Here is a 27,640-nt window from a genome sequence, read left to right as displayed (position 1 = left end):
ATAACTTCTAACTGAGGAACCTGAGGAAATTAAAAGTTAATATACTAGTTTCTGTTATAAATAAAAATAAGTCATCCAAATTTGAGCTTTGAAACCTGCATATTTTGGAAATTAGAAAAATCTTACAGAAAACGCAAATTTCTACAATTTTCGAGTCTAAATAAATACCATTATGTATAGATCACCTTCAGTGACCATCCAACTATGAAACAAAATCACCTTCCGTGCTTTTGTATTTATTTTGAGAATTTTACTTTTAGAAATTCACCTATAACTTTGTTAAAACCATAAATGTTTTGAATTTTTGTGAACAGTTATTTTATATGAGTAGGTGAGAGTGAATGAGTGTGCCTGAGTGAATGAAAGAGGGACATTCGCCATTCTTTGCAAGTGTATAAAATCTAGGTTGGAACTCGCAAGTGTTCAGACGATGTAACCGTGGGAACAGAGTCGCCAGTGGTTCCCCATCTTAGTGAATGTCGGATGTCCAAGAGTGTATGGTATTGTACAAGCAGCCAGAACGTTCGCGAGTATTTAAATAATTTCTGGAAATAAAGTAAAGTCTAGTTTTCCTTTCGGTTTGTTAAATTATACAGTAAATTTTGTGTAACAGGAAATCATGACGTAAATGATTCAGAAGTCATGACTGGTGCGTGCTAGATTTTGGCGCGAGGCGCACCCAAAGAGTTAATTCTGATTGGCTGTGTGATGTGTGAGCCAATGAGATGCGAGGACGGTTAGAGACTAGGAGAGTGAGTCGCGAGTGGAGGAGGGGTCGCGAAGGAACTGTGATCGAGAAGAGACATGCTTGATGTGTCCTCGCGAATAATGTGTAAAATGAAGTCATAAAACGGCTTCATCGGTTCGGTACTGTGCGATTTGAGACTGGAAGAGTCCAGTAACGCGTAGTGTGAGTTTGAGCGAGTTGTGACTTTTCGTTCCGCGAAAGACGCGAGTAACTTTAATAATTAAAAGCGTGGCGGTACTTCGTAAACTTTTACTAAGTGCTTATGGCGAGCATTAACGTTAAAAAACGAACTATTATTGAACATCGACTGCAAACGTGTATGTTAGAAAATCGTCTGTGTTGCAGTTAAGTAAATTCCGTAACTTTGAAAGCTAATTCTGGCGGGGTTTGAGTGTGGATAGAATTGTGAACTGAACTTTCTTCAAACGTAGATTAGCGGGCTGATGATCAGGCTTAAAGACAATAAAGAGCTTAAATAGAATTACCAACTTCGCGTTCTCGTTTGAGTAAACAATTACTACCATTCCAATAACTCAATTTATTTAGGAAGATTGCTCATAGATTGTATTTCAGCAAACATGTATCGCGGCCTCCGGTGAGCGGCTATTAAATTGCAGTTTCTTCAACACTGCTTTTCTGCAATTTTTCCAGTAGCTGCTATCAGCAGAGGCGAGTGCAGCAACTACCTAAGAAACGAGGTAGGTGGATTTTCTTTCAGGGAAAGGAAACTGCGCGATAAGAGCCTGACCCGTCGCACACTGTTGGTACTTTTTGATAACTGATACAAATACCGTTGTCTTTTAATGTCAAACAAAAAAGGGTTCCAACTCTTACCTAAAGAATACCCCTTACCTCCGTTCATAATATATTCAGATAGCTGGATTTCAATGGCTTCTTTCACTACACAATCCCAATGTCGCGACGCAGCGACAATCACTTGAGTCTCCTCGTATGTCGTTTATGTCCTTCAGTATGAAAATATTCTACAACCTCAGGTTCTCCTGGCTAAAATAAAAGCGTATGGCGATGGTACCCCACACATCTATCCTGGACCGTACGAATCATTTGTCCAATGTAGGCTTTCACGCAATGGCAGAGAATTTTCTAGACACTGGGCTTTCTCAAACCCAAATCATACTTCACCGAGCCCAACAGCGCTCTAGTTTTAGCCGGTGGACAGATACACTTTTAATATCAAATATCTTTAAAATTCCTCCTATTTTTGAAGATATGCTTCCCGAGAAGGGTAGGAACGCCACCAATTTCCTTGTATCTTCTGGTGGTTTGCGGTAACGTCCAATCTGTAGAGTACGATGGATCTAATTGTCGGTATAACCAATATGCTTGAACACTGCTGTTAGGTGATCCAGCTCTTGTGTCTGTCTATCTACATCTGAGGCGGCAAAACCACTTTTCACAAATGTATGTAGGACTCTTTTGCCTCACTACGATGGGTGACAACTTTACGCACGAAGATATCGCTCCACATGCGTGGGCTTACGATAAACACTGTGACTTAATGTGCCATCATACCTCCTGCAGACCGCCGGCCGCTTTGACCGAGCGGTTCTAAGCGCTTCATTCCAGAACCGCGCGACTGCTACGGTCGCAGGTTCGAATCCTGCCTTGGGCATTGATGTGTGTGATGTCCTAAGGTTGGTTAGGTTTATGTAGTTCTATGTTCTAGGGTACTGGTGACCTCCGATGTTAAGTCCCATAGTCCTCAGAGCCATTTGAACCACCTCCTGTAGATCATGACATCTAAAATCTGAAGTTTTCCATCCTTTTCAACTTCTTTCGTGAACTTATTATTCGGATGCAGACAATGAAAATGATCTAGGAAACGATCCAGAGCGTTCCCTCCCCCCCCCCCCCCCCCTCCCGAGTGGTCATACCATAAAAGTATCGGCGACGTATCCCCGAAAATAAGTTGGTTTTAAGAACGCCATCTTCAGTGCCATGTCCTCAAAATCTTCCATAAACAAATTGGCGACTATAGGGAAAATGAACTCCTCACAGCCACTTCGTCAGCTCTTTCTCCGTCCAATTTTTCACTAATAAACTGCAAAGAATCTTCAAGAGGAGCTCTGGTAAAAAGAGAGACATCATCAAAACTAACGAGCAAATCCGTGGGACTGAGACACAAAGATTTCAAACGCTGAATAAAAACCAGAGAATTGGGAATATGATGTTCGCTTTTTGCGACATGGGGACTGAGAATGGATGCTAAATACTTGGCTAAGTTGAAGTGGGAGCACCCAGATTGCTAATAATAGGCCGAAGAGGAACCCTTTGCTTGTGTGCCTTAGGGCAAACAGTACAACCTCGGCGGAACTGCAGCATCAGTTCGAAGCTTTTTAAGAACATCGCCAGATAATTAACTCTTCTTCAAAAGTGGAAACGTGTTGCGTTTCATACGTTCAGCTGAATCGTTCTGTAATCTTCGGTGTGCATAGCCTGCAAGTAAAAGATATATTTTACCCAAATAAACGTCCCGCGAAGGAAGAACCGTTACATTGCTCTTGTCCGCTGGTGGAACTACTAAATCCTGATCTTCTCTGATGGACTAGATCGCGGTTGTTTAATGCTGGAGGTGTTACTTCTCGGGGGTGTCACCCGACGCAACGTATGCGAGACCTCTTGACTAACCTCATCAGTTGGAACCTCGGGAATGAACACCGCTTGTTCAGCTGCGGAAATCAATTTAGTAACGGGAACATTACTGGGTGTAGGGCCAAAATTAACCCCTTTTCCAATACTACCAGCGTAACATCGTCTAGTTGTTTGATAGTGAGATTAATCACAACATGTTGACGGGAGTCATCATCTGTTATTGTAGACTGAGAGGAAAGCCGCTGAAACTTCTAGGATTGTCTCCTGAAGCCGTTTACATGGACCCAGTCTGATATTGCCCTGAAGGAACTGTCAACCTATTCCCAGGGTGCAGCAAACAGCAGCGCCGATACTTCCAAATGCAAATAAAGTAAATCATTGGATATGATATCTAGTTGTCTACGTGTAAAATGAATGCGCTCCCTTACGAAGGCAAAACTAGCACACTTCTTAATGTTATTGACCATTTTTGTCCCAGTGTATTGAACAGTTCTAGAACATTTAGGTATATACCTCCACTCCGGCGTCTCAGTGGAAAAGCGAGGGGTCTTGCGGGATTATCCGAGCGGTCGAAGGCGCTGCAGCCATGAACCGCGCGGCTGGTCCCGGCGGAGGTTCGAGTCCTCCATCGGGCATGGGTGTGTGTGTTTGTCCTTAGGATAATTTAGGTTAAGTAGTGTGTAAACTTAGGGACTGATGACCTTAGCAGTCAAGTCCATATAATTTCACATACATTTGAACATTATAACTTCTTCTTGTTATTATGAAGTTTATCGAACTTCCTTACAAGTACAGCCATCTCCTCCCTGAAGAGGCTCTTGATGGTCTCTGTAAACTTTCTCCGCGTAGCAACTGATGATAGTCATATCGGGTCTCCAGCCGAAACATAACGTCATCTTGACACTATATTTCAGTGGTCCACCTGGCCACCATCTTCAGGTAAGGAAGCCTTCGCACTAACTCGCCGAAACTACAGGGTCTCCCACTCTAACCTCCCTGATTTCAAAGACCCAGGAAAAAAAACCATACTTGATACAACAATGAAAAATGCACCACATTGTAGAGCATCTCAAAGAATTTATTTATTTACCATCAATGCATCTCTACATGTGAACCATTTGTAGCACGAAGAATATCGAGTCTATATTCAATTTCTTGCCAAGTACTTTGTAACATTTCCTCTGTTATTGTCGCAATCGCATTAGTGATACGATGTCGCAACGTAGGAATATCGTCCACTTTGATCGTATACACGCGGTCCTTCACGAAACCCCACATGAAGAAATCAAGCGGCGTAATGTCGGGTGAACGTGTTGGCCAGGCAATGGGTCCTCCGCGTCCGATCCAACGACTGGGAAATTTCCTATCCAGGAACTTGCGAACAGCCATTGACCAACGCGGCGGAGCCCCATCTTGTTGAAAAATGTTGCTAGGTTGCAAGTCTTGTACCTGAGAGTACACAAACTGCTCCAGCATGCCCAGATACACTGAACCATTCATTGTTTGTTTCGCAAAGAAAAACGGTCCAACATTTCTGTCGTGCATTGGCCAGTACCAGACGTTTAGTTTAGGGCTGTCACGAACATTTTTAATGACAACGTGGGGATTTTTCGAACTCCAAATCTGAACATTATTCCGATTGACCCTTCCTGATGGATACATGTCGCGTGACTGGGGCGTGACTGCACGTCGACACTTAAGATACACCAAATACAAATCGACATCGAGAGAGAGGCCCTCGCTGTGTATACGCTGAAATTAAATGTAAATAATACGTCTTTTGTAGTGGGCGTTGCTCTACTTCAGTGTCACACATGATGAATAAATAGGAAAACAGTAGAACGTCGGTGTAGCGCCATGTTTTTACCTACGCTGTCACGGGGCCTCATGTGTATAAGGCTCTGCGGCATCATCCAAACACAGCCAAATTGTCACACTAGCTGTGTATCTCTAACAAAGTTGACGTTTGTCCTCGCCTCAATGGCGGTTAAAACGATTTCGCCCCCGGGTGGGCTCGAACCACCAACCTTTCGGTTAACAGCTGAACGCGCTAGCCGATTGTGTCACGGAGGCGTTGACTTTCACTCATTTCTGCTCTGTATATCAACGAAATTCGTATACCTTCTGCAGCAATCAGAGTGGTAGCATCTGCTTACGCCTCTTCACATGGATAACGAGCATGCACACTGTAGCGAGGCTCATAAACGAATGACATCGCCAAGCATGACATTATACTACAAAACGCAGACAAACCACGGTTCTGCCTATGCAGTCAGAAAACCTCTGAGGCAAGTAGAATACTTGTCATAGGTTGTAGAACATCTCTTTCATTCAGTGTACTGCTATGTGTTAGATAGCTCTGCTCGTTGCAGGGAAGTTAAAAAAATGAATGCCTTATGTGAGGGTCGAACTCACGACCCCTGGTTTACGAGACCACTGAGCCAAGAAGGCGGCAGCTCTGCGTTAGGTAGACCGTTCGCCGGGTGCAAGTCTTTCGATTTGACGCCACTTCGGCGACTTGCGCGTTGATGGGGATGAAATTATGATGATTAGGACAACACAACACCAAGTCCCTTAGCAGAGAAAATCTCGGACCCAGTCGGGAGTCGAACCCGGACCCTTAGGATCGACATTCTGTCGCGCTGACCACTCAGCTACCGAGGGCATCAACAGCAATATGCTGCAGCATATCCGCAGCAAATTTTTGTCGGTGTGGTTTGTCGTTCGGCGTCAGATGTTGCAGAATTTGCACTTTGTAAGCACACACACGAAGACGCTGGTGAACTACACGATGTAATGTTGATCGAGGTACATCAAGTTGTCTAGATGCTTGACGAATTGACTTTCATGTGCTTCTGAGAGACGTAGTCTGATGTCCTTCGCTGTTTCTTCTAAAACTCCGTAACGTGCACTACCAGAATATTTCAGAGCACTGCCTGTTGCTAGAAACTTCCCATACCATCTCGTAATTGTTTGTACATCAGGTGGATCACATTCATACACACGAAGATAATTTCTTTGCATAGTAATCGGCGATTTTGTTTCTCCAAACCCCACTACTGCTTGCTTGCGGTGCTGTGGAGTCGCCATTTTCACTTCATGCGACCATGCTGCAGTCTAGCTACAATACTTGGCACTTCTGACGCGGGAATATAGTTTCTTTGAGATGCCATACAATGTGGTGCATTTTTCACTGTCGTATATACTGTGGTTTTTCTCTCCTGGGTCCTTGAAAGCCGGGAGGTTTGAGTGGGACACCCCATAAAATCAAACACGTAGCGGCAGCTCCTTTACACATGACCTGTAGGTCCACTGCGTTGTGCGAACATTGGTGGTAGTAAGTTCCTATGGCACCAACCTGCTGAGGTCATCGGTCCCTAGACTTACACACTGCCTAATCTAACTTACTTGTTAAACTATCTTACGCTACGTAGAACTCACACACCCATGACTGAGGGAGGACTCGAACCTCCGACGGGGGTAAGCCACGCGAACAGTGGCAAGGCGCCTCAAACCAAGCGGCTGCGCGAATGTAAGTGCCCTCTAGCGCCAAGCACGACAGCAAACCGGTGATGAAAACTCGCGAAAATGATAAATCGATATTAAACCTGTTGGCACCGTTTGATGACCGAAACAAAGACTTTCTTTTTAATGTCAAACAGAACAGTGCTGCAACTCTTACTGCAAGGATACCCCTTATATCTGTTTATAATATTGCCACATAGTCCAATTTCAATGGCTTCTTTCACTACGCAGTCCCAATAACGCGATGTAGGAGCGTGTTTGATTTAACTCATTTGTTGCATGAAATATTACCACTGCGTACATTGCAGGTGTGCTTGCTAGAACGAATATGGTAGCGATAGACCTCATTTCACATCGTGTGAAGGCTGTAATCTTATGCTTTCGAAACGAATACTGTGTCAGTGCACATAGTACTAAATGGATGAGTCTCCAGCTACATACGGAATATTGTACCGACAGACTTCGCATCAAGTCGTGTAAAGTGTGTACTTCAAAATGGTTCAAATGGCTCTGAGCACTATGGGACTTAACTTCTGAGGTCATCAGTCCCCTAGAACTTATAACTACTTAAACCTAAGTAACATAAGGACATCACACACATACACGCCCGAGGCAGGATTCGCACCTGCGACCGTAGCGGTCGCGCGGTTACGGACGGTAGCGTCTAGAACCGCTCGGCCACTCCCGCCGGCAAAAGGGTGTAGTCTCACTGCTTCAAAGCGAATATTGTGACACCAGCAGTGTAAATAGAGGATGTAGCACTAAAATCAGTGAACTCTACAGCTAAATAAATTTAAATTCACACTCGTGGTACGAAATTACGCTCGCTAAAATGATTCTTGATCCGAGAACATTGAATCTTGTGTTGAATTATTAAAAAAATAAGCACCTAACACCGTCTAACACTCCTTAAACATACATTCCACTAGCAAGTTCCACACACTATGGTGAGTAGAAGGTTTCGCCAATAATGTAATGCTGGTAGGTCCAGACACAACACGATAATCAAAACTGAGCGACCATTACTGGATGGACAGACGTGTATTCCTTACGTGTGGCCGTATCCAACACAGCAGTCAACTTGCTTGTATTCCTATTACCTTAGTAGACGTGCTGGAGAACATTATTAAAAGCCATGCAACAACTGTTCTGTAAGGTATTTGTCAGCTGATACCACATGGTTGTGGCTGGTAGCGAGTACGAAGAAGCACATTGTAAATACCATTTATTAAAGTTTAAAAGACTTAAACAGTCTTGCATACGGTCAAACACGTGATCCATTCCATGGCATATTGCAGACCCCAGGCTGGTAACACAATACTGTACAGCTAAGGTGGACATAAAGTTTATCATGTATGGCCACTTTATGAAAATGGTTGTCGAAAACTTTGGGGTCACACTTGATCTTTCAGATCCGACATTTATCAATTTATTATTCTAAATTTGGTGGTCATCCACGTTAAACAGTCTATTCCAGCTGTCATATCGCTGCTCACAATTGTAAGAAGCTCTTTAGGTTTTTATGTTGGTAACGCCACGCAGCGTTCTATATGAAAATCACTGACTGTGCTGTGTGAAGGCTGTGGTTGGTTTGCATTGTTGGAGTAATATTCGCCACTGTAGTGTTGGGTAGTTGGCTGTTAACAGCGCGTAGCGTTGCGCAGTTGGAGGTGAGCCGGCAGCGGTGGTGGATGTGTGGAGAGAGATGGTGGAGTTTTGAGAGCGGATGATCTGGATTCGAGTCCATCAGAGACAGTGAATTTCTAAGACTGGATGTCATGAACTGATATATACATTATGACTTTTGAACACTGTTAAGGTAAATACATTGTTTGTTCTCTATCAAAATCTTTCATTTGTTAACTATGCCTGTCAGTAGTTCGTCCCTTCAATAGTTAGAATCTTTTATTTAGCTGGCAGTATTGGCGCTCGCTGTATTGCAGTAGTTCGAGAAACAAAGATTTTTGTGAGGTAACTGATTTACGAAACGTAAAGATTATTGTTAGTCAGGGCCATTCTTTTGTAAGGATTTTTCAAAGTCAGATTGCGTTGCGCTAAAAATATTGTGTGTCAGTTTAGTGTTGATCAGAATGGGTACAGAGCGAAATGTCTGAGTACGTTCAGTTCTGCTTAGCTGTTTGAAAATCTAATAATGTAAGAGGTTTATCAGCACAGTAATTCATTAATTTTTCTAAGAGGACGTTTCACAATCTGTTACTGTTTCCCTGGTTTCCATGTCGACTTTTTTTTCTTATTCCTCATGCTGTCACACACTCGTTCCTGCGTATAAGAATTTTCCTGCACCAGGCTGACATGTAAGTGCTATCCCATTTCGCTCAATTTTTCAGAATTTTGTTATATTTCCCTTAATTTACAAGTATTTTCTGTCAAGTTTCGTAATACTATCAACAATATGTAATTTTTTCGATATTGGTGACATAAACAGGTGTGACTTGATTTTATTTGGGTAATATTCATCAACCTACCAAAAAATCCTAAGAAATTCCCTTTTTACAACGTGTTTCATGACAATTCCATACGTATACAGCAATCGCAAAGTAATGGAGGGGGTGTTTTAGCGGCGATACTGAAACTGAGAAACATGTTGGCATGTTACTGGCTGATACCATCACGAGTTCGACTTGATGAGACATTTTGCTGATGTGATAGGTCGTCGAGAGCAGTTGTTTTGAACTCGATTAATTGGGTAAAACGCCTTGAAGTTACCGAAAAATCTGGTAAAATTGCGAAATTTATGTCAAACACTAAAAAGTTTTTTTAGACCTCCGACTTCGGCAGTTTGCTCATCCGTCATCGACGACAGAATCATAGACAGAGTTCGTAGTTCCAATCAGTTAGGTGTTACGAAATAACGAGGAGGGAGAGATGTGAATTGTAGCTTACTGTTGGGTGTAAAAAGTCTGTGTTCTTTTTTTGTTCGACATTCGAATAGATAGCGTGAAAGCCGCTTTTCCGTATTGGCCATTATCCGTCTGAAAAGTTAATAATACCCGCACGCATTGCAATTCATTTACATGACTTTCACAGAGTACTTCCATCTGGTGCCCCATCATGCATAAACCATACGTTTCAGGCCGTGGCTTGCAATATTTCTTGTTTTATCAATTTTGCTTATGACAAGAGCATCTCAGCCTCATCTAATCTATTGTGTCATCATGTGATGTAATAAGGTCACTGCGTCTGAAGAAGGTATTTTTACAAATATCTAAACCATGGTCAAGGGATAATAAACTTTTATTTGCAACTGGTTCGCTGATTTTTCAGCCTATTCACTACCACAGACAAAGATTTCGAGTGTTCGGGCTACAGGAGGCGGCTGGAAGCGGACGGCGGCAGCGGGGTGGTCGGCTTCGCCTATTGAATAACGACCTCTCGCTACGGCCTCAGCGGCCGCTGGTCAATACACCTGCCCGGTCACGGCGTCCGCTCCTCTCTCGAGGACTCCTCTTCCCTCAGGCTGGGAGCCGTAGCATGCTGTTGGCCCAGAACCGACCAAAGGAGAGCATAGTCAGCAGATGGATCACTTTGTGAACTATCGATGAGAGGATAGATCAAGCCTGTGAAAGCAGCGTGTTTCGTCTTCCTGTAGAATCGAGGGCGGGATGCACTCATAACGTCACATACTCGTGAAAGGTCTCTGTTGGATTCCTTTCATGTTAATTTCTTAAATCTGTTGTGATTTACGGCATACAAAAAAATGGTTCAAATGGCTCTGAGCACTATGGGACTTAACATCTTAGGTCATCAGTCCCCTACAACTTATAACTACTTAAACCTAACTAACCTAAGGACATCACACACATCCATGCCAGAGGCAGGATTCGACCGTAGCAGCCCCGCGGTTCCGGACTGCAGCTCTAGAACCGCACGGCCATATGGCATACATTACACCTCTAAATTTACGTGGTGTTTCTGACTCTATCTGGGAGGAGACTGAGCAGTGGAGCGTGTTACTTTTACACATAATCAAGAACGATCTGTCACACTACTACACTTTAAAACACAGTTTATAAGTAATTCATGTCACACAGTCTCATACGGAACCTACATCTGCTTTCTTTTAAATACTGTATATGATAAGATACTGTCATCCCCCGTCCCTTCTGTGTGAAAGAATGAATGAGCAAATGTATTTCTAGTTGCATGCTTGATGGTAGCAGACAAGCCTGTCTGCTAGCGAACAGTAGGACCAACGTCGGAACAGGTAGCTACGCTTTCTAAAAGCAAAGAGGTTTCTATTCTTAGTGTGGTCCTGTCCGTCCCTTGTCATTTTGGTATAGGAAGCTGCCTCTCTGGTCACTTTCGTTTGTATCTGTGAAGCACCCTTGGTAGGGGCCCACGCCAGTCTCTCCACGGCGAGCGTCTGAAGCGGTAAGATCTCCGGCTAAGTGTATCTCTGCTAAGTCCGTAGGACAATGGATTTCTTATGTTCGACCTAAGTGAAAATTTAATCACCTTTATTTCAGGTTTAAATCTAAAATATCTAATGTTATCATAAATTGCAACGTAGTGTAATTCGAGTGTGAAGTTCAGAATATCTTCCAGTAGTTGCTTTTTCACTACTTTCTGAGTAACCTGGAACCACGTGTTGATGATCCGTAACTCTAACTAAGATCATCAATCTTAAATGCGAATGTATGTGACATTATAACGTCTTGTCTTGACAATATTTTTCAATATAGCAACTTTTCTTCATGTTCAAATCACGTGGGGTGTACTTTGTGAGACCAGTACCACATGCTTATACAATTGTTTGACCCATCAGGTGAGACGATAGTAAGCAGTTCGAGGTTTTTTTTTTTTTGTAAATTGCATTTCGGTGTAATTTATTTTCATTATCAATTTTATTGTGGAGTTACACTCTTTGTGTAAACCAAGTTGACCACGTGAAGCATGTGGTGTAATCATCAAAGCACACCTCAGCTAATCTTTTCGGGAAGATTCCATAGAGAGTTAGTATGAATTTAGTATACCAGTGTGTGGTAATTTCGTGACGTACAGGATTGCGCTACGAACGTACCTTCTTTGGGTGAAAATTGAATCGGTTGGTTGTGGTTAATTTCCTCATGCATATGTTTAAACGTTCTTCTTGTGTTATTTTATGAATGCAGTGTTGTATGCAGTCTCCCAATCTTGGCTCCATATTTGATGTGTCCCGTAAGATTACAAACTGACATTTTCACAATCCTAAATAAGGCACCAGTTTATTTATGAATCAAGTTTAATATGCTGAAATTTTAACGGAACAATGATGAATGTTAAAATAAATGTTTGAATATAAACTGAATTATTTCTTTTTTATTTAAATTCTATTTTTATTTATATATCAGCGTTGTCGTAAGATGACTATTAAAAGATTATAATTAATGTTAGTCTGGTTGGCAATTTGGTAAACTAGACTGGATACCTGGTCAAACAGATGCTCAGTAATGCAAGGATAACTTTTAACCCGCTTTTATTATCTTGAATATCAGCACCACTTTCAGAACAACTTAATGCATCAACATTACACTCGTTGCGATTGTTGTGCTTTTTGTTAATAGTTTCCCGCTTACAAGAGGATCACATTTCTGTCCTACAAAGCCACACTGGTGCCACTCGCAAGAGAAACACATCTATCCATCCCAGAATGTTCACGTAATTTTGACTATCGTGTTGTTTGGATCTACGAGCATTGCGTTGTTGGTGAAGCCTTCTATGCATCATAGTGTGTGGAACTTGATAGCTGAATGTATGTTTAAGGACTGGTGGATGGCGTTAGGTTATTATTTTGTAGTATATTCAACACAAGTTTCAATGTTCTCGATCCAATAATCATTCTAGCAAGGATAAGTTCGTACCATGACTATGAGCTTATACTTAGACAGCTGGATTTTAGTCCTAAATTTGCCATTTTCTGAATGCGATTTAAAAGCGTAAGATTACACCCTTTACACAATGTGCGGTGATGTCTGTCAGTACAGAGTTCGTTGTAGAAATCATAAATAAACGGCTGACATTACAGCAGTTGAGCTGCTAAGAACTGCAAACCCTTTAGACGGACATGCGCGGGGCGCGGTGGCCGAGTGGTTCTAGGCGCTTCAGTGCGGAACCGCGTGACTGCTACGGTATCAGGTTCGAATCCTGCCTCGGGCATGGATGTGTGTGATGTCCTTAGGTTAGTTAGGTTTAAGTAGTTCTAAGTTCTAGGGGACTGATGACCTTAGATGTTAAGTCCCATAGTGTTCAGAGACATTTGAACCATTTTGAACAGACATGCAGTCTGTTACTTTTGTATCCCACCCGGAAGGCGGCGCTTGGGTCTGCTCCTGTAAACTGAAAGGTTGGCCGAATGAAGGACGCGAGTAGGAGCAGGAAAAGGTAATACACGTCGGTGCTGCAAGAAAGTAAAAGTGGTTTGCTGGTGCATGAATATATACAGGGTATACATAACTTAGTAATGATGAGCAAACCTTAAACCCGTCATAAGTAGAGCAAAGTATATGAAGCGAAGCTGAAGCGAAGCGTCCCGGCCGTCTGCTCTTAATCAAAATGGGCTGAATCTACAGTGGCGCTCGTAGAGCTGAACAGCGCCTGCTAGAGGGCGCTGTCGTCGTTGTCTGTCGTAGTGCCAACTTAACTGGCAGCTAGCTATCGATACCACAGTTACTCCTTGAGGAGAAAGTGTTTTGGGTAAAATTCCCCCACTGTTAATTCCTCCCCTGCCTGTACAGAAGGAATCTCACTCTTCCACAGTACACTTGAACACACACACACACACACACACACACACACACACACACACACACACGCACGCAGACAAAGCTATTATTCGGTACAGTGAAGCTTCGGAAACTTCTATGAGACAGCCTTTGGACAGTTTACCTGAATAATTAAAATAGACAAAAGCAATGACAGGTCATAATTGCATGCAGCAGTAGCAGCAGCAGAGGCTAGGGAGTGCAGGCAGGCTCTGCCCTTACCTCTCAGGTGCATAACGAGTGGAATGGTGCACTGTGAGATGACTAGTATAAAGATTTGTGTCCAACCAAGTTGTCCGGGACGTAATATTTCAGTGTTTCTTCTACATGAGATTGATTTTTAGTTAACCACGGAGCACTTTCAGAAAGTGTCGGCACATCCATAATGTCTCAAAACATACCGCTGTTGAGTGTCCATTTCTACATCCGAGACGAAAAGTCTAGTAAGACTTTTATCCATTGTGGATGTGGAACACTGCGACTGTGGTGTGAAAAGGTTTTCAGAAATTACTGCAACCAGTCGCCTTTTATGTAGATGTATTTTATTTAACCATGACCGGTTTCGAGCTGCCTAGCAACTCATCATCAGATGGTATATACATTTAGTGCTTTTTTGTACCCATTGTGTGGGTGGTTGAGTATCTGTGGCTAGACAGAAACGAGAACATGTAGCGATTATTTGTTCTCGTTTCTGTCTAGCCACAGATACTCAACCACCCACACAATGGGTACAAAAAAGCACTAAATGTATATACCATCTGATGATGAGTTGCTAGGCAGCTCGAAACCGGTCATGGTTAAATAAAATACATCTACATAAAAGGCGACTGGTTGCAGTAATTTCTGAAAACCTGAAAAGTCTAGTATTTCGCTGTTGTTCCGGAGAGGGGGGGGGCAGTCTTTCCGAGAAAAACGATTAACGGCTTGCAGGAAAAGTTATTGAATCTTTGCTCCATCTGTGACTGATTTGTGCTGACTGGAAGAAGTATAACACTGCCAGCAGATGGGTCTCCTTGTGTAGCATCAGCAAGAGGCTAGAACAGGTCTGGAAAACAGGTATCGCTATATACAAGAGGGGGAGAGGGAGGGAGCACGTGAAGTAGGAGGGGAGCTAAGACTGGTTGTAAGCTTGTTAGTCCGTATCCGCACATCGAAGTGAACACACATGCAGCCGCTGCCACTCTTTCCGCGTGAGATCTTTTGGGGTCCGTTTTTGTGATAGTTGTGTTCTTACAATTATTTTTCTCGATTTCCAAGTGTGTGTTGCATTGTGGAAAATTGTTTGCAAGTAGTGTTTTTTTTTCATGACCATTTCAATGTGTGATTAGAGCAGTGAAGTGTTTTCATCAGTTTTGGTAGAATGTACTGCCTTTCCTACACTTCTGTGAAATTTGCTGTCCTATCCCATCTTAGCAGGTATCTGTGTTCTAGTTCTTGAGAAGTTATTTCACTTGTCGATTGGCAGGTGGCATCTCTTTCTACACTTCAATGATAGTTTGTTGTTCTGTCCATCCTTACCATGTGTGTGTGTGTGTGTGTACAACTTGCTCAGTAGTTATCGCACTCTTTCTACACTTCACTGATAGTTGGTTGTCCCATCGCCTCTTACACTATATGCTCAATGGTATCCGGACACCCCCAAAATGGTCAGATGATTTGGTGTCATGTGTGTCATACGTCAGTACGCGAGATTTCCACACTCCTAAAGATCCCTAGGCCCACTGTTTCCGATGTGATAGTGAAGTGGAAACGTGAAGGCACACGTGCAGCACAAAAGCGTACCAGTCGACCTCGTCTGTTGACTGACAGAGGCCGCCGACAGTTGAAGCGGGTCGTAATGTGTAATAGGCAGACATCTATACAGACCAGCGTACAGGAATTCCAAACTGCATCAGGATCCACTGCAAGTACTATGACAGTTAGGCGAGAGATGAGAAAATTTGGATTTCATGGTCGAGTGGCTGCTCATAAGCCACACATCACGATTGTAAATGCCAAATGACGTCTCGCTTGGTATAAGAAGCGTAAACATTGGACGATTGAACAGTGGAAAAACGTTGTGTGGAGTGACGAATCACGGTACACAACGTGGCGATCCGATGGCAGGGTGTGGGCATGGCGAATTCCCGCTGAACGTCATCCGGCAGCGTGTGTAGTGCCAACAGTAAAATTCGGAGGCGGTGTTGATATAGTGTGGCCTTGCTTTCCATGGAGGGTGCTTCCACCCCTTGTTGTTTTGCGTGGCACTAACACAGCGCAGGGCTACAGTGATGTTTTAAACACCTTCTTGCTTCCCACTGTTGATGAGCAATTCGGCGATGGCGATTACATCTTTCAACACAATGGATCACCTGTTCCGTGATTACGCGACAATAACAACCCTGTAACAAACTGGCCTGCACAGAGTCCTGACCTGAATTCTATAGAACACCTATGGGATGCTTTCGAAAAACGACTTCCTGCCAAACCTCACCGACCGACATTGATACCTCTCCTCAGTGTAGCACTTCGTCAAGAATGGGCTGCCATTCTCCAAGAAACCTTCCAGCACCTGATTGAACGTATGCCTGCGAGAGTGTACAAATGTTTGTGAATTCCTAAAGGACCAAACCGCTGAGGCCATCGGTCTCTAGACTTACACACTACTACATAAACTAACGTACGTTAAGGATAACTCACACACCCATATCCGAGGGAGGACTCGAACCTGCGGCGGGAGGGGTCGCACGATTCGTGACATGGCGCCTCTAACCACGCGGCCACTCCATGCTGCCTTGCTACAGTAGAAACTGTCATCAGGCCTAAGGGTTGGCCAGCACCATACTGAATTCCAGCAATACCGATGGAGGGTGCCACGAACTTGTAAGTCATTTTCAGTCAGCTGTCTGGATACTTGTACCATGTATCTGTGTACAAGTTTCTCAGCAGCTATACACTTATAAATGCTAGGAGGTAATCCTTCCAGCAGTGGCTGTAGGACTGTTCCCGCCAATTTCAAGTGGAATTGTGGACTAGAGCACAGTCTGAAACGGAAACAAAACCCATTTCATGCGTCATCAGTTGAGCTCCATACACCAAGATGAGCATCTCTGGTTCATTCACCGGCCGGAGTGGCGAACGGTTCTAGGCGCTACAGTCGGGAACCGCGCGACCGCAACTGTTGCAAGTTCGAATACTGCCCCGGGCATGGATGTGTGTGATGTCCTTAGGTTAGTTAGGTTTAAGTACTTCTAAGTTCTAGGGCAATGATGACCTCAGAAGTTAAGTCTCATAGTGCTCAGAGCCGTTTGAACCATTTTTTGGTTCATTCAGTATGGGGTAATGGAATAGGATGACGTTTTCTCCTGCATCGTGAACTGACCAGCCATTTCAAAAAACACAAACAGCTCCAGTACAGGCTGTAGCAAAATGCATCTTCAGTCGATCCTGCGACATCACCATTATTTGTTAAAAAGTATTCCCCCTATGCTCTTCCATTATCACCTCCTTCGATTCCTCACACAGGAAGCTGTGCATACAGTTCTCAGCTGTATGCTTAAAAGTAACACACTTATTAAATTCCTCTGTGTCCACACCAACCGATTGAACACATTTCTCACCAAAAGAAACAGTACCTTCCTGTTCAGCCTTTCTCCTGTAAATTCACAAGTGAGGGAGGGTGCAGTGAGAAGTGGGGACGGGTAGGGGTGGCTCCATGGCAGTTTCGAGTATCCTCTGGTGGCGGTATTGTGGACTAGAGCAGCCAGTCTCCAGACTTCGAGGCAAACATATATACGGTAGAACGCAAAAAAGTCATGGTGTTGGGTGGCAGAAAGTGGGGGCGGGGACAGCGAAGTGTGGAGGCAGCTTTAGGACAATCCAGCTGAAGGTGAGAACCCTCAAAAATAAATAAACACTGTGGTGTCACCGCCAGACACCACGCTAGCTAGGTGGTAGCCTTTAAATCGGCGGCGGTCCGTGTACATCGGACCCGCGTGTCGCCACTATCAGTGATTGCAGACCGAGCGCCGCCACACGGTTGCTCTAGTCTAGAGAGACTCCCTAGCACTCACCCCAGTTGTACAGCCGACTTTGCTAGCGATGGTTCACTGCCTACATGCGCTCTCATTTGCAGAGGCGACAGCTTAGCATAGCCTTCAGCTACGTCATCTGCTACGACCTAGCAAGGCGCCATATTCCGTTACTATCAATGTATTCTGAACCAAAGTTAAGTATCAAACATTACGTCCGCTTTCTGAACTCTCTTTCCTTGTCATGTTCCAGACCTCACGTCAGTATAGTTCTTCCCTCCTCACGCTAGCCTGCGTGAGCTAAAACGAGTACATTTTAGCCTGCCCTCGTAACACGGCATTGGTTCTTCTGCCAACACAACAAACACATTACCTCACATACCTCCTCTCCAGCAGATCAGAACATACTGAGTCTTTTCCCACCAGTTGGTGGATGGTAGGGGAAGTGGAGAGGGGAGGGGACGTGGGGAACCTGGCAGGAGTGGGGAAGTGGGTGTACTGTTGGTGATAACGCAATGTTGGCACATCCACCCATCACTGGGAGGAGGAAGGACGCAGTTGACATCTAGGAATAAATTTGGCAACAACTGGGAGTGACTTTATGACACTACTTCTGCCTATAGTAACGACCGCAAGATCGTCAGGAGATGAACACTTCATGTGATCTGCACGTATCCCTTCCTTCAACAGTATTGCTGTACTAATACCTCTCTCGTTACACAGGAAACAGGAAATATCATAACCATAAAAATGAGAGAAAGGCGCACCCAAACATCCTGTAACAGCACTATGTTTTTGACCGCACCAGTCAACATGTCACTGAGCATCTTGATCTTCACAGGTGTCCCATTGCTACTGATAGTAACGGACCTTATCCAACAAGCTTGCTGAATGACTGTCATCACAGATAAAGCATGTGGCGGCTGTTACCGAAGTACACAGACTGTGTTACTTTTACAGCTATCGCGATCCTCTCATGTGGTCTACCTTTACTCCATGCACTCTCCTGGTCTTGTACCAGCAGAGTGTGTAGATGCAGCTCCTTCAGCTTCACCTGGTCCCCACTGCGGCAAGTCTCGCGATCAGTCGCCTAGAATCCCATCGTTGTTGTTGCAGGCAACGATGCCTCCCCAGTGTCCTAGTGTAAGTACGCTGTTTAGGTTTTTATATTGGTAACGCCACTTAGCGCTCTGTATGAAAATCACTGGCTGTGTTGTGTGCAGTCTGTGGCCGGTTTGCATTGTTGTTGGCCATTGTAGTGTTGGGCGTCTGGATGTTAACAGCGCGTAGCGTTGCACAGTTGAAAGTGAGCCGCCAGCAGTGGTGGATGTGGGGAGAGAAATGGCGGAGTTTTGAAATTTGTAAGACTGGATGTCATGAACTGCTATATACATTATGACTATTAAGGTAAATACATTGTTTGTTCTCTATCAAAATCTGTAATTTGCTAACTATGCCTATTAGTTGTTAGCGCCTTCAGTAGTTAGAATCTTCTATTTAGCTGGCAGTAGTGGCGCTCGCTGTATTGCAGTAGTTCGAGTAACGAAGATTTTTGTGAGGTAAGTGATTTGTGAAAGGTATAGGTTATTTTTAATCGGGGCCATTCTTTTGTAGGGATTTTTGAAAGTCAGATTGTGTTGCGCTAAAAATATTGTGTGTCAGTTTAAGCACAGTCATGTATAATTTTTCAAAGGGGACGTTTATAACACCTGAGGGTATAATTACATTCATCCTCAGGGGGTTACACACTTACTTTGTGTACCAAGTGTCTGGCAAACAGAAGGAGCCCTAGCTGATATGGTATTTGCTTATACAACTTTACACATCGGTACCATATTTCTCTAACACATAAATTACGCAGCTATCTGATCATTTAACTGAGAGAGACACACATTTTTTTTTACTACGTCAGTGACAGATGTTTACGCAATTATACAGCTCAATAACTTCACACTTATGAAATTGTATTTTGTCTGTACTGTGTGAACCCTTCATATTTTTCTAAACCATTGTGATACTATGACAGCTTTGAATAATGTGTTTGGTATGGGATCATGATTTTTAAAGTACATTTGAGGTAGATGACACTATTGAAATAAGCAGAGAATTTCTTTTACGTTTTGAAATTATTGGAGGAAGCTACGACGATTTTGAGAATTGACTGAGATGTTATGACATTATTACGAAGACGATGTGTATTATGCTGTAGTGATATGTTTATGATCAATAAGATGATGCTACCATATATGAGGAATTTGATTATGCTACGTATTTCTTATGATGAAATATTGATGAAGTGTCGACGAATATGTATATGTATAATAAGGCAAGGAATAATGAGTAGTGGTTAGGGAGTCTGATTTGTGGAAAAGGACGTTGGAAACCAAGAATCGTACTTTAAGAATTATGAAATGTGTGTACATGCATGAATGTATTACAATGTTGTCGAAAATTTTTTGGACACTATTATATTTAAAGTATTTTGTTTCTACACATTTGTAATGCAAATTCTCGAGCTGTGAAATTTTATATGAGACTGTCACTGTAGTGTAAACTGGTGTCGTAAATATTTCGGTAAGAAAGTTAAGTGGCCACCTGCACGTAATGCCTCGTGGTCACCCGGTTGCGCAACAGTCGCCTGGAAAAAAGCCATAAGTGTGTGCCTTTCAGAGGCACAGGTGGAGAAAAAACGTAGCGATTATCCTCGCTATTAACATTTCTTTGTAGAAAGCATCGCAAATACGACACGCTCAAACTTGAAAACATGATTCCACTGTAGAATTCTTAATTTATGATATTTACTGAAATGAAATGATGAGAAACGTTTCATCTCTATTGTCTTGATAGTTGAAAGATTGTTTACTGCATTATGAAATGCCATATGGCTAGTGAATGACGTTTCATGCCTTACTTTGCCTATTTTGTTTAATATCTAGTTCCTAACTGCACTGCAGCATTGGTTAAAATAAAAGTTTATAGATGTACTAATACAAATATTTTCTGTCTACAGATCCAGTAAACAATAATTTTGTGATATACTTCCAAAAAAATGAGGGAGCACAAAGAGACAATTCCCTTCACATGAACTACATACATAATTTTCTTTTCAAGTACTTGGTAATTTTTTATAGAATTAGTTTTTGTGGTGCACCACTTTAATTACATAGACATTAAAATGTTAATATACATTTCCCTTATCTGTGATGTTGTCTTCAGTGTACTATTTTTTCTGCTTGTGGATTTGTCATGTTTAGATATAAGTTATTACATTTACTACTGCTAGCTTTGCCAATTTGCATTTTTTTCATTGCTGTTTGTATTAATTGTTTTGTGTTGCTGCGTCCCTTAGTTTAGCATCTGAGCTCACTAGATTTAAGTGAGCTTAATAGGGGTAGACTATATAAGAGAATGAGTTGCGATGAATTGGAAGAAATGCATTGAGAAGTTTTACGAAAAACGTACAGAAAGCAGGTATAGGTAGGATTTTCTTGGAAATAAATGATGAGGTAAGATAATGGAAAATAAATAATGAGGTAAGAAATATGTGAACATATAAATACAGGAAGCATGCTTGGATAGGATTTTTTTGGTGGAAACAAATGTAGAAATAAGCTGAAAGATCTATGGAATGAAGTTTTGGGTTGGACTGCAATACCAAATGTTACACTGAAAACAAACCCTGTCCTTTCCTCCTGTGTTATTCTGCTATGTGTTTGTGTACTCTTGTGTATTTGTGTTTTTCCTGTCTTTATGTGTTTAGCTACTAAGATTTATGTTGTAGAATTATTCTAGTACTAAGCTACATTCACTATGATGAGGAATAGTGTTATCCTCAAATATAATTTGCAGTAATGATATGTTATTTACTTTGTAAAGATGTTTAGACATTATTCAATCTGTTCTGTTTCAATACTCATATGTGAAATTAATGTTAAAACTATTCTCATTATTTTATGTATTTACATATGTCATAATTCCTGTAACACTGATGTATATGTTAGTTCGATTCTTTTGTAAAGCCCGTATTACTACAAATGTTATCTGTATTGTTATGCTTTTTAATGATATATTTTGTACTTTTGTTATTGTATTCTCATGTTATAATATTGTAATTGACACCAGTTCAGCAAATTAAGTAACTTGTAAGCATTCATTTCACTGCACACATTTCTGTTGGTCATAGTATATGGACAATATGTTAAAAAAAAAAAGAGAACTGTTAGTGCTTCCACGTGTGTTGATAAGTCAGCAAGGGACTGGTTAACAGCATTGCTGGTTCTAAGGACAATTCCAAAAACTTTGTGAGTACACAAGTGGTGGTTTATGGACTTGCTATATTCTCCGCAAGACTCTTCGATGGTGATTGTGCATCTTCACAGTCGCAACAGTTGGCTGCTGGCCATCTCTACAAGGACTACAGTGAGTCTGCATCTTTGATGACTCACGAATACCATTATTTCTACAATGACTGCACTGGGTCTGCACCTTTGATGAGTCACCAATACCATACTCTCTACCAGGACTACAGTGGGTCTGTTCTTTGATGACCTACCTTCCAATATTTTTCAGAAATTCGACTGACTCTGCTGTGGGTTTGCTCTGTTGTGGCCCATTACCTATCTGCATGTCAAGAGTCAGCAATCAAATCTGTATTGGCCACTGCCCAAAACAATTTGTAAAATGTTTTGTGGGGAGCATGGGGGCTATGTACCTACACTGCTTAGGTTTTTATATTGGTAACGCCTCGTAGCGCTCTGTATGAAAATCACTGGCTGTGTTGTGTGCAGTCTGTGGCTGGTTTGCATTGTTGTTGACCATTGTAGTGTTGGGCATCTGGATGTTAAGAGCGCGTAGCGTTGTGGAATTGGAGGTGAGCCGCCAGCAGTGGTGGATGTGGGCAGAGAAATGGCGGAGTTTTGAAATTTGTAAGACTGGATCTCATGAACTGCTATATATATTATGACTTTTGAACACTATTAAGGTAAATACATTGTTTGTTCTCTATCAAAATCTTTAATTTGCTAACTACGCTTATTAGTCGTTAGTGCCTTCAGTAGTTAGAATCTTCTATTTAGCTGGCAGTAGTGGCGCTCGCTGTATTGCAGTAGTTCGAGTAACGAAGATTTTTGTGAGGTAAGTGATTTGTGAAAGGTATAGGTTATTTTTAATTAGGGCCATTCTTTTGTAGGGATTTTTGAAAGTCAGATTGCGTTGCGTTAAAAATATTGTGAGTCAGTTTAAGCACAGTCATGTATAATTTTTCTAAGGGGACGTTTCACGTTAATCCTACTCCTCTGCTGCCTCCAGGACGTCGTCGCGGCAAGCACATCTCTCCTTGTGGCCGGGAAAGTTCTTCTGTAGCCATGGTCGCCTGATCTGTGCACGGAAACGCCTCAGCATTCCCTTCTGTATCTTGTTGATCGCTCTCCACCGTAAGGCGGCGCTTCTTCCGGCGTTTTATTATTAATGGTCGCTGCTTCCGTTGCCGAGCCGCTGAATCATATGTCTTTACGGCCCCTCTATGTTCGTGGGGGACTTTGGAATCGTGCTCCGTCGAATTTTCTATGTCCGTAACTGGCGTATCCGAGGGTGCCGCGAGCAGCATCGAAATAGAGGGCGTCCTGCGTCAGTTGTGTGTCGTCCGGCACGACGTCACCCTTCATGGTTCGCCGTGATCTGCCACCGTGTGTGCCTTCCGGCGCGTTTCTGTCGCTTGTCCTACTTCATCGGATAATGCCGCGTCGTAGGTCACGGAGATCCGTCATTTGCGGTGTGACAGTCGGGAGTCACTCTATGTCAGCTATAACAACCTTCTCTGAATGTACGTTTCCCTCCTTTCCACATCCAATTCAGAGCACATTCGTGGTTGTCCATCACAGATAACAAACGTCCGGCAACCAGCAATGTACAGGTATGTTTTCATAGTTCGCATAGTTCGATCCGTATTTGTCTGACGCCATGAAGGACAGGATATGTTTTGAAACACTTTGAAACTTATTAAATGATAATTAATTGAAACCCTTAGCTGCCGACAGGTGTTGCTGATATACCTCGATGAGGACAGTTGAAAATGTGTGTCCCGACCTGGAGTCGAACCCAGGATCTCCTGTTTACATGGCAGACGCTCTATCCATCTGAGCCACCGAGGACGCAGGTGAATAGCGCGACTGCAGGGACTTACCCTTGCACGCTTCCCCTGAGAGCCACATTCCCAACTGTCCACAATCTACACACGTGACCTAACAGATATTTTCCCATCCACTCATTACTCGCGTCCACTAAGGTGACGATTCCTGTAAGGGTTCGGGCAACCAGTGCGCATTCGCTCAGACGAAGCTCAATGGTCTGATAGCCTCTTACTATACATGAAGACAGTAACTCTTCTCGAAAAAACAGATACCATTGACGACCGTGCAACGTCTCTACAATAAATAATAATTAATTGAAACCATGAGCTGCCGACAGGTGTTGTTGATATTCCTCGATGGGGGCAGTTGAAAATGTGTGCCTGGGCTGGAAGTCGAACCCTGGCTCTCCTGCTTACATGGCAGACGCTCCATCCACCTGAGCCACCGAGGACACAAATGAAAAGCGCTAGTACAAGGACTTATCCGTTGCACATTTTCGTCACCTTAGTGGGCGCGAGTAATAAGTGGATGGGCAAATGTCTATTAGGTACATCACATGTGTAAATTGTGGACAGTTCGGAATGTGGCTCTCACGGGAAGCGTGCAACGAATAAGTCCCTGCAGTCGCGCTATTCATCTATGTCCTCGGCGGCTTAGATGGATAGAGCGTCTGCCACGTAAACAGGAGATCCCGGGTTTGAGTATCGGGCGGGGCGCACATTTTCAGCTGTCCCCATCGAGGTATATCAACAACACCTGTCGGCAGCTGAGGGTTTTCATTAATAATCATCTATTCTAGAGAAGCTGCACGGTCATGAGTGGTATCTGTTCTTTCGAGAAGAGTTACTATCTTCAGGTACTCTTTGAAACTCGCCCGTTTTTCAGCCACATGGTAACCATCCAGTAAGTGCGCAATGCGTTAACACCAATTCTTGTGGCATCTCAGATTGTTCATAGTCCCATGACAGCGTGTTCAACTGCTCAAACACTTCCGTCCAAATGACAGAAACGAAGTCCTTCTCTCTGTTAGAGTAGCATTTCGTCATACGCTGCCTCATCAATGAGCCTGACATAGACCATGCTACTGACTATGGATAAGTGTATTCCAACTAATAAGTCAGATTCAGTGTTTGCCTCATCCAGTAGAAAGCGGTCTATTCCATAAGCCTTCGGTCGAGCATATTCGGTAGCAAATCGAAATTTCATTGTCGTTCTGCGGAACGCCAGGGTCCATGATTCGTTGGATGATGTACCGCCGAACAGCACTACGCAGCGTAAACACCTCGCGCGCATCACGTGTGTGAGGAACGTAATTACGATTCGAACAGCTGCGTCGCTAAAGGTACGCTGCCATTAGGCTATCCGGGTGTTACTCGCACCAGACCCAAACTATGTCGTCAACTACGAGTTTACATCTAGCAGTCTCACATTTATTATGTATGTTCCCGTACAGGAGAGACATTTTAATTGAAAGTCGCTTGCCCACTGATGGCGGATAAATACGGTATTTTAGTGCCTGTGTTACACACAAATACGATGCAAAGTTACGACGGACACACATGCAAGTCAGAAGGCACTTTGCATCGTATTTGTGTATAACACAGGGACTGCAGTGCCATACATAAAAGATAAACTGTTGGCTATAATGAGGTTCCAAAACAAGTAGAAATCAAGAGAGCGAATGAGAGCCATATGGAAGATCAAGAAAAGCAATGTAAAAATATCGTGTAACCCATCTGGGCCCACACGCAAATAATAACAATGATAATAAGAAATAAGAAATTATACTTGTTCTTTATAAGTTATCAATAGTGCATGCATAATTAGTTATAAATACAAGAAAATGGGCTTAATTACGGTTTGAGAAGATACCCCTTTCAATAAAAATGATTTCACTATAATTTTACTTTCCATTTCTTTGTTTTAAGCGCAGAAAGCTCATCCATTAAGCCAATATAAACCAAACTCCTCCCGAACAGGCCATGAAGGCACAAAGGTACCGACCGGTCGCCGTGTCATCCTCAGTTCACAGGCGTCAATATATGCGGATATGGAGGGGCATGGCCGGCTGCAGTGGGCGAGCAGATCTGGCGCTTCAGTATGGAGCCGCGCGACCGCTACGGTCGCAGGTTCGAATCCTGCCTCGGGCATGGATATGTGTGATGTCCTTAGGTTAGTGAGGTTTAAGTAGGTCTACGTTTTAGGGGACTGATGAACTTAGATGTTAAGTCCCATAGTGTTCAGAGGTATTTGAACTATTTTGGAGGGGCATGTAGTCAGCATACCGCTCTCCCGGCCCAATGTCAGTTGCCGAGACCGTAGCCGCTACTTCTCAATCAAGTAGCTCCTCAGTTTGGCTCACAAGGGCTGAGTGCACCCCGCTTGCCAACAGCGCTCGGCAGACCGGATGGTCACCCATCCAAGTGTTAGTTCAGCCCAACAGCGCTTAACGTTGGTGATCTGACGGGAATCGTGTTAACCACTACGGCAAGGCCGTTGGTGCTAAGTCAGTACAGAGAAGTTTAATAACTGCGCCGTATCCGAGTGACAAGATATTAGATTTCTAGTTTACCCACTATATTGCAGTCCCTGGCAAAGCTATTTTAACATTTTAATAAGCGTACTTTGAAACATCTTCAAAATATCCAAATGGGAACCCGTTTCAGTGTTCATAATCTTCTATGAAACCAGCTGTTACTTTAACTAGCTGCGGTGTACGAGATATCTCTGCTACATTTGGCACCAAAATCGGTTGCACATTTTTCAACATAAGGCACAGAGCTTTCATTTAATGCGTTTTCCGTTACATTTACGATGCTCTTAAACAGTTTACAGCACTCTAGCTGGAACAGTTTCGCTCCGGTCTTCCGTCAGCAAAAATCGCGTGCCTTCCGTCAAATAGTATACTGGCTCCAGCATCAGCTCGCTAACGTCTGAGATCATACGATGCCGTAGGGTACTTGCACTGTTGCACCAAGAGGTGCATTGTCGAACACGAGAGAGTTGTGTAGGTGGAATCTGTGGGAACCGAGCGCATTGTTGCCACGTAAACAACTTTTTTTGTTTATTTGGCCTTTGAGAGTGTACTCAATTTAGCCATCGGCAACACATAGTGACAATGTACACATAATTGAATAAACAAATACAGAAATGGATATTTACAAGAATAAAAAGCTTAACTGTTACAGTTTTGTACATAATGTTTTAAAAATTGAATTGAATTGAATTGGAAAATAATTAAAAGTGTCTTGGCTTACAATTCACACCAATTCTGAAATATCTTCATCAGCAAGACATATTTGTAATTTACGTACACCATTAAAACCTACAGATTGTAACCAGTACTCTTGATGAAGTTAACTATCACTTTATATAGACGAACGTCTTTAGTGCACAAAAGAGAAGAAACTGATTGAGGAAGATGGTAGCCCATACTCATCAATGTCTCAGAAAGACCAACCGTTCACAGTCAAATTTGGGGCACGTAAATAAGATGTGGTGGACATCAGCTTCCGACTCAGGATCACACTCACATTCTGGTGAACTGTAAACGTTGATCCGATGTAGATGTTGTGGGAAAGAGGCATGATTGAAGCGGAGTCTTATGATGGTAGAAATCGTGGATCGGTCCAGATGTGTCCTCATGAACCACGGCTGTGATGGAATCCGAGGTTGTAGCACTGCGTAATAATCGCCTTTTGTCTGTTGAGAAACGTTCCACATTTCCTACCATTGTTGTCTTGCGTGATCCTTGACTTCACGGAAGTAGTTTGTATAAGGAAGGTGCAGATCCAGGACGGTGCCTAAAGTTGCCCCTTGTTTGGCTAATGCATCAACTTCATCATTATAGAGGAT

At 43.0% G+C, this 27,640-nt stretch overlaps 1 non-coding gene across 1 annotated transcript; it reads right to left on the bottom strand.

The window, feature by feature from the left end:
• Positions 1-5,360: 5,360 nt before the first annotated feature.
• Trnan-guu (transfer RNA asparagine (anticodon GUU)) lies at positions 5,361-5,434 on the bottom strand. Its single transcript has one exon. It is a non-coding gene; the product is annotated as a tRNA-Asn (tRNA).
• Positions 5,435-27,640: the final 22,206 nt, after the last annotated feature.

The sequence above is a fragment of the Schistocerca gregaria genome, chromosome 2 (genome assembly GCF_023897955.1).
Source record: "Schistocerca gregaria isolate iqSchGreg1 chromosome 2, iqSchGreg1.2, whole genome shotgun sequence".
NCBI lineage: Eukaryota > Metazoa > Arthropoda > Insecta > Orthoptera > Acrididae > Schistocerca > Schistocerca gregaria.
The sequence above is the reverse complement of the archived record's forward strand: the minus strand, read 5'-3'. Positions and strand labels throughout refer to the sequence as shown.